The following is a 16,114-nucleotide window of genomic DNA, read 5'->3' on the forward strand; positions in this document are numbered from 1 at the left end:
CGTTGTACATTCTGTATATTTTCTGATTTATATTTAACATTTCAAAAATATCAATATCAAGCTATGTATTTAAGAAATAAAGACAAATGTAATGTGATGGTTATAAGCCATGTTGCTGACTGTGACAGTGGAAACTGTCTGCTTCTGCCATTTTTGTGACACATAACCTGATGAACTGCTAGTTTGCAGTAGACCTAATATTTCACCAAATATTTCCTCTTATTTCAGAAGTGAAGAAATGTGAAAAAAAAGAACTCTAAATTTTGTATTTGAGGGCCAGGGTCTCACTTGTGAGACAAAAATGCAACTGATGAACTGTACCTGCAAGCAATCCCCTATCTTCCCTCCCCCCTTCTCAGCCTCATGCACCACTCAGCTCCACCCCTGCACATAAAAACAGTGCAAACTGCAGCTTTTTGCACTCTGTGAGCTGAGGGGACAAATATTTTGAAGATAAAGATTGGCAATGTCTTAGCCAAGACAAGAGTGAGAGCCTTGGGCTCCATGTTCTCCTCTAACATGGCATTTTACAAAGACACCTCCTACCACGTGGCAAGTTTTGCAGGGAAGGATGACTCCCAAAGAGCTATGAAACAGTGAGAAGGGATATGGCAACCACGTTATAACTGAAACAGATTTGTAACTTCTGCTCCCATCTCCTTTGCGTGTAGTTGTTTACAAAACACTGGGTGTGCATGTGGAAACCACAAAAGCAGCTCCTGCCCTCCTGAAGAACAGCCACCCTCCAGGTCTCAGAGTTTAGATGGTCCCCTGTCGTGAGCACCCAGGCTGCTCCATGATGGCTGGTGTATGGAAGGAGGCTTAATTAAACCACAAATCACACAATTCTAGGTTGAGGCCTAACTGCTATTTGATTCAGGATAGGCTTACTTTTCATTTTTCTCCAGAAAACAAGCCATCTCCCAGCACTGTGCTACCCTGCTCAGAGCGGTCTTTTTGGCAACTCTCAGGTGATGAAGCAGGGAGGGGGATCTGTGCTGTGGGAAGTGTGAATCCCCATGCACGCCTGGCCTCCCTGGGCTGTAGAATATTGATGAGCTGCAAAGGAAAATCAGTGAGGTTTGTTCCTGTGATTTGCTGTGCCTGCTAGCTGTGTCTCTCTGTGTATATGTACACATGTTCATGTGTGTGCTAGTGTGGGTGTAAGCACATATTCTCAAAATATAAATTATTATAAATAAGCATGTGTGCACATATCTGCACAAATATTTATACAGATCAAAATAAAAAAGAAAAGAAAATTATTAGGATCAGTATTTTTGTTCAAAGGACCCACTCAGCACAGGGGAAAATGTATTGGCAGTAGATTTTTTTTCCCCTGAACCTCAGCTCAACTTCACAAAACCCGATTTCCAACATGGCCTTCATGCAATTGCTTTTATCACTTTCTCTCATTGTGTCCTTATATACAAGGGTAAAGACTATTCTACTGCATCCAAGTACAGTGTGCTAAAGGGAGGGTGAGCAGTGGGGAGCCATGCCTGTGCCACTGTCCTTTGCCTGTTCCTGATTCCATGGCCTGAGGCAATGGTTTGCATTTTTAGGACAACAGCCGGCTATCTGCAAGCAGGAGACCACTCGTCAGGCTTCATTACTGCACACAAAATGACACTAGTGAGCCTGTGGTCACAACTGTGCTTATGGTGCGCTGAAAAGCCATTACATCTCATTGCAAGAAAAAAACTGCACGAACGTACAGGCTGACCAGCCCCATAAATTGCCAAAAACCTGACAGGTCAGCTTATTTATGCAATGTAGTACCTGCAGTAAAATTTTCTGGATAGAGCAATAGTAAGGGACTTGGAACTAAAGAACCTTTTCATCAAAAGTGTTATAGTTTAATAGGCAGTGCTCCCGTTTCTTTTATTGAGTACTGAGAAAATAAAGAATTTCATTCTGCTGCATGCTTGCTGCATTAGGCATGGTCAGCTGAAGTGTCTTCCCCTTCTTCACATTAACAACCTTGAAGCATAGTTAAAATCTAATGACTAGCATGAATGGATTTTCATGTTTGATGTTATATTTTCATTGTTTAAATTTTTGGTATTATACAGATAACATTGACATAGCTGACATATAGCATTTTACTTAACTGTAAGTGAACTGGCTTCTGCTATAATTACAGACATTATTACTGGTTTAAGTTGGGCAATGAGTATGTCTAATAATGTTGCATGTAAAGAGTAAAACTGAAGGAGACAAAGCAAATGCAGCCATTAGGATTCTGGAACATTCCCTTCTAAAGGAAATTCATATTTTAATGTAGCTAGCACTTATTTATGTTGCATATAATTGGTACTCGTTGGCAAGTACTGCGAACAAAAGAATTCTGGGCCAGATTCTGATCTTGTGTGCATGCTTATGTGCACATATAAAGAAAGAGAGGGAATAATTTTATCCTAGTGCAGCAAGACAAGAAGAAAGAGGGATTGTCTTTTGGGAGGTCAGATGCTTTATCTGGGGAAAGCAGAGGGGCTTCCAAGCCCATAGTGTCTTTCTTGAGTGATCTTACTGCCTTAGAATAATTTGTTGATTGTGGTTATAGAAATGTTGATAAATTTGGATCTCTGATGGAATTGTGTCAATGCATGGATGTTGTTATTGAGCTCAGCAGCAGGATGTTTCTTTATCAATAAACTGTTCCTGTACTCATCAAATGTTAATACATGTTTTCCTTTCCTTAAGAGTATGTTCCTCTTCATATTCTAGGCTACAAATGCTCACAAACGTGTGTGGTAATTGGTGATCGTGATAGGGAGAAACTCATTATTGTTGTCAAAAGTTCTAACTGTTTCTTCCAAGTGAAGAGGTTTAACCATAAGCCTTGCACTCAACTTCTTAGTGGATGGTAAGCTCTGTAAAGCACATATTTCTATTGCAATAATATCTGGCCTTCAGGCTGAGCTCTTCACTTTCTTCAAATGTAAAGGACATTGGGTATATTAAAATATGGGGGAGGGGAGTTGTCTGCAGAAAATACTTCAGGGGACTCAGCCATGTGGATTGAACTTTACCTGGAAGCTGCATTAAAGTTTTCCAGAGCCTTTGGGGTTCGAAAAATGTAGGATGCTGTCACATTGATTAAATATGTGGGTCTTGACAGAAGGTCCATCAGCTGTAACTTTGAAGGCCACGGACATGATGATGGAAGTATAAAAGCAACCATGGACCTATGAATGGTTATCCATTACTTTAAAAAGATTGATATACTGTCACAGCAACACCTATCAGTAAGAGGGACTAATCTGTCAGAGGTTTTTCTGTTATCGAGTTGCTCCTGTAGTGACTCTCACCACAGAAACCAAGTCATGTGGACATTGGCATCCTGTAACGTGCTTCTTCACAGCACATCCAGAGAAATGTATAGGTAACTGTTTTCAGCAGTTCAGACTACTGTCAATAAGTGGAAATTCTGTTGAAAACCACAGGGTTGCTGTTGTATCCGAACTTAGGGATCGAGGCTCCATGAACTGGAGACTTTATAATTCATTACAGCACTGCTTTTCTCTTGATAGCTTACACACAACCTCTAAATAAATATAATGACCTCTAGAAAAGACCTGGAGTGTAGAATAGTCCAAAAGCTAGAAAAACTGGACTGATAATCTGAAAGCTATACTTCTATGATCTGTATTGCTCAGACTGTCCTTGGGGATGGGGAGAGCTTGGGTTTCTTTTTCCTGCTTACAAAAGGAAACGCCTTTTGTGCTTGACTTCACCCAGGAAAGTTGCTGGAGGATTAATTGTTTCTTAAGAGCAACATTACACAAGTCTCTTGGCAGGATCAGCTGGGCACATGTACTCCTGGTTAAATAGAATTTCAGCAGCTGAAGACACCTGGCCGTGGCTGAGATGCAGTAACAGAGGAGGTACCTGGTGCTAAACAGCAGCTCAATGAAAAAACAAGGAAGTAACCCTATGATTCTCCATAAGCCATCTCCATGGAACCTCATTTTCAGCAGAGATGTGAGCTTACCCATTTGCCTTATGTTGCAGCTGAGGAGCATAAGAATCATATTTGGGTATCTCCACTGGCATGGGCTGTGTTGTGGAATTAACTGAGCAGAACACAAGGCTAACAAGAGATAGGGACTCTCCTGATCACAGCATCAGAATGCTTTATAGTCTAATGACTATTTTAAGAATTTCAGAAGTTTAACCATGGAGCCAACTCTGACCTCAGAAAAACTACAGGTATACAGACTGTAGCCAATTAGCCTCATCAGCTCAGAAGGAGAAAGCTGCACCTTTAGCCACTGTATGTTTAAAAACATCTGAGATAGCTGCTGGGGCATAGGATAACACCAAATGGATTAAGCAAAAGGAATACCAGCAACGGGTCTATTGTCATTCTCCACCCATAGCACCTCCTGGAGGCCAGGATTCTGGAGTTTAAAGGTATGGATAAGACTAACAAATGCATAGAATTTGTATAGTGCTACCGCTTGTGTGTTATAAATGCTACCTGTATCTTACTTGAGAAGTAAGACCACAACATCCCAGTGTAGGAAGTGGATTTCAAGAGATAAGGAAAACTAAAGTAGATAGCAATAATGTATATTTGCATGCAATAAAAGCAATATTTCCTGGGCCTGCTGAATATCTTTCCCAACCATCTTCCAAGGAACCTATTGCTCAAAAGCCAGCTCAACTGCAGGCAAGACCAATGATGACAGACAAGGTTCCTTGCACAATTTAGCTCCACCATGGTTTATCTTCTGGCATTTGTCTTATCTTCCTCACTTTGCTCTGGGGTGTATTTTGGGATATATTTTTATGGAAAGTTAAGTTGACCTATTCAAGGAACCAGGGGGCAAGTACACATACACAAAGAGACATGATAATTTGACTTCTGTGTTTCTCAAGTTGCTGAGGTACTGGGCCTCTGGAGCACTAACAATAAGGACAGCACTTGAACTCCCTCTCTGTGCAGTGGAATGAACACTGACACCTTAAGCAATGCAGGTGAGGGGAAAAAAGTAAATTTGACAAGTCTTCTATGTGGATATTGGTGCAATACTAACCCATGTACTAATTAATACAGGTATCACATGCAGGGCTTGGCAGTTCAATCTCTCAGCTCGGCTGTGAATTTTATCTCCCTACTTCAAGCCCCAGACCCTCAAAAGCAAGTGCAGCTAATTTTGCAGTAGACTAAATGTGGTTTTCAATGTGGTTTCATTTCCCCTTTAGCTTGTAAACAAAGCATATTGGTTATGCTGTGTGAAGGTCACACAACCTTCAGTTGAATTCAGGGTTTTTGCCCCATCAGGAATCCTGGGTCACTAGAGCTGCCCTATTCCCTGATTCCATTTAATGTAGTTGTTCTCCTTCTTGAGCAGGCACCCACATTCTTGAGTCAGCAATAGGTGTCTCAAGATGAGAGAGATATGCCCCATAGATATTCCCAGCAGCTGGCATGAATAGAAGAACCCAGAAAAAGAGAAACAAGATCCTAGATCCTGGTACACTCCTATGTCACTTCTACTCCTGCATCAAATCCCGAAACATTTTCTGCAGCCAAAAGGTCTGGCTGAGTATTTGGCTGTCATCAGTTTTCCACTCATCCATATCTTCAAACTTTTTTATGCTGTAAGGATAAGAGGTTTTTTACACTACCTACAGAAAAAGAAAATGGTGACATAATAGCGGTGCTGTAGAAAACTCTCAAACATACAGATATTTCAATTTATTTTAAGTGTTCCATCTGGAATATCATAATGCACTATTTACTGCTGTTCCTATATTTAAAACTGATAGGCTCCACTTAGAGTAGCTGTTAAGATAATAACCAATGGGGGACAGATTGATATATAATTTAATATACCAGCCTTTTAAAAGCTCTTAAAATAGTTCAAATTCATTTCAGCTTCAAGGTTTACATGTGTGCAGCCCTGCAATTTCTAGGGCAAAAATCCCTTATCCCTTACTGAGTCCTTAAAGCCCAAGGTTGTCACGTAAGACAATTTGGCCTAGGAATGCTGCTTTTGCCAAATATCCTGATGTGTTGCCTTTAAATATCTAGCAAAATATGGGTTCCAGGTATGGGGTTTTTTCGTCATATCAAAAGTTATTCCTCCTTTCCCTTTTCCTTCTTACTCCTTTTAATTCTGAATAGTTAGTCTTCATCACTAGGATTGGGTTTTTTACTCAAGATTACACTGAAAAACTGCTGAAGTCACCACAGAAATACACACCTAGACCCATGATTGCCACCTCAAAGTTCATCATTATTGTCTCAGAGCACTAGTCTGATTTCATGAACCAAATATGGGGCAAAACCACCATGTTGTTACCAATTAGATGAGCACCATACTGGTATGTAGAGATTTATTGCCCAGAAGGCACCTGGAGTCATCTTTACCAGTGTTCTACATTATCAGGATCTCAGAAAATGTGCAGAGGAGCCGCACTAGGAAAACCTGTCACTGCCTCCTTCCATGACAGCTAGCACTGAAGGAAGAAGTATAAGGCTTTACATGGTAGAAACGGAAAAATCAGATTGGATAAACTTTATTGTATCAGGGGGTTTTACAGAACAAATCAGCAAAACTGCCACCTGCACTCCTCAGCTGTGGCATAACCAGTCCTGTTTGGGGGCAGGCCACTTGCACTTTTGAACTCTGATCTGGTTTTATTTGTATTGAAAAATACTTGTGATGGAGAATTTAACCCATTACTTCATGGTAAAGAGAAATATAAAATGAAATAGTGGAATGCAATAGTCTGCTTCACTTCCTTAGCCCACAACCCCCTTCTCTATCACTGCTCATCACTTGTTCATCTTGTCATTTCCTTCACCTGATTTTCAGATGCTTCAATCTCTCACTTTCCCCTCTGGCTTGAACGGGAACAGACAACACCCAGCACTCAGGGTTTCTGATGAGACTGGCTTAAAAGGAATCACTTCTCTGTCAATGAAACTGAAAGCACATTTTTCAGCTCCTTCTCTCTCGCACCTTCTTTTTCTCACCACTCATCCCCCTCCTGCTTTAGGGTACTTTAATGTGATAAGGTGCGATGCACAGTTAATCTTAGCTGCTGGTTTAGAATTGTTAGTGAGGGCTAGCTAACACATGCACTGTGTGTACACATTTTAGCATTACCTTTCCAGCACAGTCAAGTCTGTCAAAGGAGGTATGGCTTTATTTTACAGTTTTCCACTATATTTAATGTTTTACACCTCAGGAATATTTTATAAGTAGGGCATAAGTTGTAAGAGCAATTGAATTCGAATCAGATGCACAGTCTAACTCCAAGTCCCCTATTAACTTTTTCATCTCCCTGCAGAAGTTGTTTCTGTCCATGTTTTTATTTCAGCTGGGCTGAGTGGGAGAAAGAACTCAAAGGGAGGTCTTAGCAGATGGTTGTCACAAACTGCATACGGCAATTGAGAATTAGTGTGCAAGCATATGCAACCTGGTACAGTATGAAACATTCCAGCATATGAACACTGAAGTAAATCAAGCTTGGACAGGATTTTTTTTTTTTTTTTATGATGAAAATTAGGATTTAGTTTCTCTATTCATCTACGCATATGGATCTCAGGCTTTCACAACATATGGGGCCAAACTCTGGACTGCGTCATGACACCTTGGAAATCTAGGTAGTTTAATTTAGTATGAATTTGGTTCACTAAGTTTAATGTAAAAATAAAACATGAACAAATACAAACACAGCCATTCTGCATGTATTTATGTGTGTATATATAGGAGTGTATGTATGTGTAGATATAAAACACCTAATTTAATCTTCATCATTCCCTATGCTCCACACACTCTCTAAATAGTCTAAGAAACTTAGTGAAGAAATGAATGAGGAGGAAAGGGAGTTCCAAAAATTATAACTTGGCTACATATGTTGATGGGATTCTTTTTCCTTTAGAGAAGCAGCACATTTCCTGGAAAAAAAAAAAAAAAAGGAAGACTGAAACAAGAGAAATATCAAGTGGGGGAGCAAACACTCTTTTGTAGGTCATGCTTTAAACAAGCAGGAGAAAGGTTTTTGATATTCTGCCTTGAGATACAGCAATGGTCAGGCAGGTCTCTGGCTAGGCAGGAGTTCAGGTATCTGTTCCCCAGTGCCCTGCTTTCCAGGCTGCAGGAGTGACCCTGATCCAGCCTGGTGTCACCCACCTCCCCTCACCTCCATCCCTCTCTTCTTCCTGTGTTTGAGACGTGGAGCAGGGGAGGGGTTTCAGGGGTGACTTTCACTGTAAAGGAGTCTCCTGGAAAATACGTCTTGGTACTTTCTTAACCTTGCCAGTTGTCCTTCTTGCTCAGTTATGGTGGAAAAATAGAACTGAAATGGAGACAGGAAAGAATGCAAATACTGGCACACAAGGAAATACTGAATTACATATTGGTCGACCAAAACACAAATCAACTCAAAACTACAGGAGTCCACCAACATGCACATAAATCATTTATAACGATAATCCAAGGCTGGGTCCAAATCTCATTAAAGTATATGAATCCTTAATCTATTTTGGCAAAAAAGAGCCAATACACATTTTTTCTTTTTATCATAAATTACAGTTCTGTGGCACTGTGCAAATATTACCAAGCTGTAAGACAGCTGTGCTCCATTAAAATGTGTAATGGTCGCTGATTTCTTACAGCACATGGTCATCAGGCTGAATCTACAGCCAGTAATTAGGAAGATGAAATGTTTAATTGTGCCTTAATTTTGATAAAATTTATCTGTCACACATCCTGTAGTCAAGCAGTATGCTCACAAATCAATGTCATCAGGCCTGAGCAAGAACTGAAGCACCACACTCTTGTTTCTGACAGATTCATTTGAATATCAAACTGCTCCGGATGAGCCACCAGACTAGCAAAACAAATAGAAACTTTCCTGATGAGCGCAGTTTCTGTGACACATCTCACCACCTAGGCTAAAAGACACCAAGGTCAAAGCAAAAGGCAGGTAGTTGCCGTTCAGCTCATGCTCAGCAAGTTCCCTGGGCACAGTAAACCACTTAAAATATTTTAAAAGCAAAAATACTTCTTGTTGACTTCTTAAGCGGGGCTCAAGGCTTGCGAGGAGTCAGGCAGCGGCTCCTATTTCTTGCTCACTCACCCCTTATTGGTTCTGCTGAAAAACCATGCAAGGCAAAGCCAGTGCCCATTGTGTAGGCGAGAGGCAATCACTCACTTCCCTGCTGGCAGTACGGCAGTGCACATTACAGCAACCAGTCATGTGCAGATTATTACCACACATATACATTACTATTTTCTTTTTCTTTTTTTTTTTTACACCGGGATCCACATGGCATGTCAAAATGGCAGTGCCCTGCCTGAATAGTGCCCAGTTCCATTTTTTTAAAAAAGCATGCTTTGTGTTTAACACATTCAAATATGGGACTCATTTTGTTCATTTATTTAACTTTTCCTTCCTTCTTTTCTTTTCTTTTCTTTTCTTTTCTTTTCTTTTCTTTTCTTTTCTTTTCTTTTCTTTTCTTTTCTTTTCTTTCCTCTTTTACTTTTCTTCTTTCTTTCTCTTTCTCTTTCTCTTTCTCTTTCTCTTTCTTTTTCGCTTTCTCTTTCTCTTCCTCTCTTTCTTTATTTCTCTCTCTCTAAATCCAGTTAACAGGAACAGTACCCAAGATAGACCATCTACTTTACCATGATGGTGGGCATATCGACCCCAGCTCCAAAATGTTTCTTAATTGTTTTCAAAGAATCATTCTTGACTCTTGATATTTCCCATCTGTACTACTGGAGGTACAGTTGCAATATAGTTATAGCCCCACTACAGAACTGAACACTGCAGTACTGGATTAAGGAACATAAGCCTTCCATTGCCTGAGAGAAAAGACAGTGCCCATAACTTCAGATGCTGTAGGTCACCCAGACCAGCAGCATTGATACATGGTCCAGAGAGAACTCAGGGAAGCAAAGAAAACATTGGTCTTCTTGCAGGTCACGGTACACCAGAGCCTACACAGTCACCAGGGTGGTGTGAGTGGGAACAGTTATTATCATCTCCTTAATTTGGAACAAAGCCACACCAATCCTCAGTTATCATCATATGGTGTTGAGGTTGGAGGAGCTTACCACCATTTGTTCATTGGACCAAACTTCCTGGTGTTTGGAATCTGTTTTTCCCTTTTGCACCTGTTGAAGCATAACTCTATGTGTTCAAGAAGAGGCCAAGAGTGCCATTTTCATTGCCCTAAATTACATCTGTGTATACACAGCTGTGTATTCTGCAGAGAGCTGTAAGGTTATTGAAAAACAGGCAAAAAAGAAAGCTTTGGTAGCACCTGTGAATCTAATACTAACTCAGACAAAATCCTAAAACAATATTCAGTTCACTTTTAAGACAGGACATTGCATTTACTAGGTTGCTTACTCATTTTCTCTACCTACAGTCAGGTGTCTGTCCTTGTTGTTTTTAAATATGAGAGCAAGTTTTGCTAACCTTCAAGCTGATTCTAGGGTCTCTACAGCTTTTCTACCATTCATACTCTAGATTCAGAAGATCCTCTGGAATGACTGATCAAATGTCCTTGTTGGGTTGTTCTGTGATGCCTTGTTATCCCTCTCTCTGCTTAACCTTCACATGAGCTTGATTTTGAAAAGTCTAAACAGATGAGGGACCAGAAAGCTAGCTTCTCTGCAGTAGAAGTCATAATTAACTGCATGAATATGTTCCTGTCTTGTTTGTAATCACCTCTCTGTTGCAGTTCTGCTTTGAATATAAAATGTATATATAATATCAATGATGCCTCTGACACTGCCTCAGTCTTAATCTGAAGCATATCATTTATCTGAAATTAGTTTTTTTCTCCTGATAGAATTCTCATATTCTTTTCCATGATCAGATGCCAGTTTCAGCAAATGTTGGAAGATCACAGGCTTGGACTCTGTTCCCTTCTGTAATGTCTTACATAACATTTTGATTTTTCAAATTTTCAAATAAAATTTTACATAATCAAATTTGCAATCTAAGAAGCACGTAAATTCTTTGAAAATCAAAGAATTAGCTGCTGGGAGCAGGTCAGTTGTTGGGGTTCCTTTCCTACTTAGAAACATATATTTACTGGTAGATACTAACTGCTTGCATCAAATAGAAAGCTCCTGCCATTCTTTAAAAAACACACATATGGAATATTCAAAGTATTGTAAATGCTGTAAATATTGTAAAAATAATATGAGTGACAAAAAGTCCTAAAACCACCCAAGCATGTTATCTTCATTGAAAATCTCACAATTCTCACTGCAAAACCAATAATAACTGAAGTATACAGTCTAGTTAAGCTCACCAGCTTCTACTCTAGACAAATGCCTAAGAACAAAAATGCTGATTTTGTGCTTCTAACGTATTAGGCAATTTTGACGTAAACAACAAGAATGTACTAAAGCAATCATTTCATGTAAAAAAGGCTATAATTAAAAAAATATTCTTTTTGAATGATTTTTTGGTTTTGTTCAGTTTGGTTCCAGTTCTTTGATGTTAATGAGATTACAGATTTTAATAGTGATTATGATAGTATTAGAAGCCTGTAATCTGTCAAATCCTTCTGTAGTCTCTTTTAGCTAAGGTTTCTTATATAATTGTCTCGTTTGCTTATTTACTTAGTTAATTATATTAACTTAATGCCTTCTTGTAACATCTCAAGAAATAAAGCTGGCAATCAAAATATTTTTGATTACTAATCTCAAGATCTTTGAGGTAGTCAAGCATAAAGCCATAAATTCCATCTGAGGCAGACAAACAAGCAGGTAAATATGCTGCTACCATTAGTGTTACCAGAAGATGATAGTCTTTCTTTTTCTTTTTTCCAATTATTTGGATTTTTTTCTCCAGACAATCTACAACAGTGTGGCTTGGTAGGGTAAATTTGCAACTCAGCATGAATAAAATCTGTGGTATTTCTCTCATGGGTTTCTAGATCCATGTAAATGATCTGAAGCCAGAATCTTAATGCAACCTGTTCACACCCAAGCAGAAGTCTCACCACTTACATTAAAAGTTTTGTTGTTTGAGGAGTGCCGAAGACCTTTATTATTTATTTATATTAGACTACCTACCCTCAAGAAAATGAAAAATGGGTGCCTGCCACGAACAGCTCACAGCCTGGCTTTCTGAAGAGACAATAAAATTATGGAAAGAGACAAATAGAATGGGTAAGTGAGGAAATTTAAAAAATGAAAATGGTTTGCTGTGTAAAAAATAGACTCCTCTCTCTCTGCTTAGTCATTGTCAATGGACATTCTTCTGCTGACACTACATTAAAACACAATTGTAAAGATGTAATTACAGGAGCAGAACATGGCACATTTCTGGATTTAGACAGAAACTTTTCTCCAAGCACCACAGTGTAGTGGTTGTTACTAAGTGTTATTAAGAAGAGAGTAATGATGCTCATCGTTGAAATCACTGAATTTTTGATTCAATATCAGCACTTTCAATGTGGTAGTCTGTGATTATCTTTTCAAATCCCAAAGTGTGAATTCCTTCTGATAACTTCCATTTAAAAGAAAGATTCGCCTGTAACCATAAATATAATCATTCTGCAATTCAGCTAAGGTCAAAGCTAATGCCTTTAATTATTCCTTCACGCCATTCTAGTCCAGTTCCAATTTACAAAGGGAACAATCAATGTGAAATACATCAAATGCTAACTTGAGTTATTTTGTGTCCATCAATTTTGCTTTCATATTATGTCTCTTCCTCAGTCTTTTTCGCCCAACTTTATGACTGGCAGAATATGAAGAACACTGACTTTCCCAGGAGAAGACCCTTTAAGGTCAATGAACTGTCAGTGGATATAGCAAGCTGCTTTAAATACCTCCAATTGCAGGAGTGCTTTAGGACTGCAAAGTTTGTGATGTTAAAAATCACATGCTCATCTAGTTTTGGTGTTTGCAAATGGGGTGGCACAATGGTACCTCATTGATCTGCAGAAGTTACAAGCATGCAAATTGATCATCATTAATGTAACAATGTTACACGAACCTATATTTCACTTGGCAGCAACTGAACCAAAAAAAGTCATTAGAATCCAGCAAACATGTTAAAATAATCTGACAAATTCTGTAAATGAACATATGAGAGGTCATAGCTATCACAGCCAATACTGAAATCTTACTTCAGAATAGTACATTGTCCTGCTAAGACACTAATGGAAGAACAAAAATCTATGTTTTAAAATCTTCATCTATTTGGGATCTTTTTAACTATTTCTTTAAAGATGTCAGGAAATCTGCATCCATGGGTCAGTAGAGTGAAAACTAAAATGTTCAAGAATGACTGCAAGGTGTAGAAAGTACACTGCAAAATTATTTGGAAGGAAAAGAATGTGCTACTTGCATAAAACTCTAATTAATCATTTTACAATAGCTTTTTTAGCATGTTTTCTCCACCTATATCCTTTGGTCATTTCTTTGTACATAAAAGTACTAGTATTCAGCTATATAGGTAAATGAGAACCAATATTAAGAAGCTAGTGATAAATAATGCCTTTTTTGTGAATAAAATTTTTACTCATCTGATCAGAGAGGAGGAATAATGCAAGACCATGAACCCCCAAAGAGGGCAAAGACATTTCAAATAATTTACAATTAAGCAAATAACTTTTGGTCTTTGCAGTATCAGGATACTGCATTTCATGTGCTGAAAAAAATCTAGAAAATGTCAATTGTTTTGAGGAAAGCCCTTAGAATAGAAGGGTGAAGTCTGTTGAATACATTTGCAACATAAACTGTTCATCCATTTCTATTTAGGATTTATTTCTTAGCACCCTGGTTTAGAAGGCTACAAGCCAATACTTGGTTGTAGTCCAACAACATCCCACATCCCCCGGGCAGATGATTTTATATTATAATAAATTAATATATTTTAAAACAAAAGCCACACATGAACTTTAAAAAAATCATCTGCCAAATAAGGTGCCCCAACTCCTAGGGCAGTACTTGGAGCCTGGCACAGAAAGGTAAAGGGAACACTAATTTTAAGGAATACGCTTAAATTCAGAATTTTCTGGATTATCAGAACCTGGCACAACCCCAAATATCTGAAAGCTGCTTCCTCAGAAAAATGGGCTCCACAGTACTGACAGCGGGAACAAAGCCTCATCTCCAGCCTGCGTAACGCAGTGTCCATCTGGACAGTGGCCACGGCAGCAAGTGACGGGGGCTAGCGTAGGAGTGGGTCCAGCCCCCAGGTCCCCACTCCAGTGAGCCGGTGGTAGCACACCTCAGCAGAAGAGGCGAGGCTGAGGCCAGCCAATCTGCCTCTCTGCAGTTGTATGGGCTGCATACCATGACACCACAAGCTGCCAGGCTGCTGCCCGCAATGCTCTTCCCCGGCAGAGCGTGCCCGAGCCCCGCCATGCCTCCGCTCCGCGGTTTTACCCTCACTGGGGAGGGGGAGCAGGGGCTTTGTCCTACAAAAGGACAAAAACTCCCTCAGACCTGTTGGATATTTGTTACCAGCTGTAAAAAATGAAAGTAAGGAAGCAAATGCAAACATCATGGAGGAGTTCCATGGTTACCATAAAAAGACATCCAACTTACACTGTGTCTTAAGACAGGCTCAGTGTCTAAATTCTTAACCTGGTGAACATGACATTCCCCAATCCAACAGTGTGTTGGGGACATATCTGCCATACAATCGCAGCATTGCTTTCAGGAATCACTGTTAGATTTGTCATATGTGCAAGAATGATTGGCTTTTGTTTGAGCTACTTGGACCAGAAAAAAAACAAAAACAACTTCTCCTGCGTTGACCCTGGGCGCCAGCCATATTGAAGAGTGAAGGGTTGTTGGCCTGCGGTGCCAACATACTCCACCTTCACGGGGAGGCCATGCCCCTCACGCTCCAGCAATGCCAGACGGCGCTCGGATGAGGCGGACTGGGTCTGGCAGGTGGTGGCACAGGAGGTAGTAAGTGAGAGCAGCACAGCATAACTGGCTGAAGCGTAGCAGTAGAATAATATTCTCGCGTCCTCAAAACTGTAGGAGTGTTTTTGACTTTGACTGCTTCCAATACCTAACAAATATGAGATCATGGCTTCTGGCATAAAAAGGACGAACTCGTTGCCATGCCAGTAAGACTGCCAGTGGTGGGAGGAGGTGGCACCTACTCTGTCCCAACAGGTAGTCCATTGACTTCAAATCAACATCAACTCCTACTCTGTAAGCTGCCCCAAAGTGCTTTGTATTCACCCAGCCAGCACCCATGCAAGCTCCCCCAAAGGGATCCTTTGTGTAGCAAATCCCCCTTTCTTTTGAAGTAGGAAGGGCAGTGTGGAATGCAACCTCCTAGGCTGGCTTTGTTTGCTGTTTTAACTCTTTGCAGTAAATAACTCTTTGTTTTCAAAATGTGCTCCTTCTAAGGAACACAGATCTACAGAAGCAAATGAGCAAAAACTGAAACGTGAGAGCACAAGCAGATGAGCTTACAAGCACTGGGCCCAAAGAGCCAGAAAACTTCACTATGCAATAAAAAGCCATGAATAATTGATTTCACTGGCTGAAATGAAGATTCGTTTTTGAAAAGCTGGTCTTGGTACCAAAAATAGAAATATACTGGACAGAAAAATGTTGTAGTGCAACCTTTTAAGAAAGTCATTCTCCAAACACCCCATTGTACAAACACCCCATTTTCCAGTTCTAAATATGTCAACACCTAGCACTTATTTTGCCAAAAAATCCTTGTGTTGTGTCTGCCAGCTAATTTAAAAGAGAGCAAGTTTGAAGCAGGGTTTTGGACCCTGGCGGATCTATCTATTCCATCAGTAACTGTGTGATTCATGAGTGAGACTGCCAGAAGGTAAGATAAAGGGAATGGCTCAACACTTCATTGACACATATTGTTCTGTTCAATGCCCAAAAACAGGGGAGAAAGTATGTGTGTATGTGTGTAAAAAATATTACAAATTCTTATCATTGTGCTGATATTTGGATTGTTTCTGGGATACCATCAGAAAATAGGATATATTTGAATTCACTGCAGTTATAGTGAGATTATAGCCATGATCCGTGCTTTATGAATCCTCCAGACCAATTCAGCCTTTCATCTGGCTAAACATTTGGCCAACACAGTTGTGAGACGCTGAGGAACAAGGAACCTGGTCAGA

Source organism: Zosterops lateralis (genome assembly GCF_965231275.1).
Source record: "Zosterops lateralis genome assembly, chromosome: 1".
Classification (NCBI taxonomy): Eukaryota; Metazoa; Chordata; class Aves; order Passeriformes; family Zosteropidae; genus Zosterops; species Zosterops lateralis.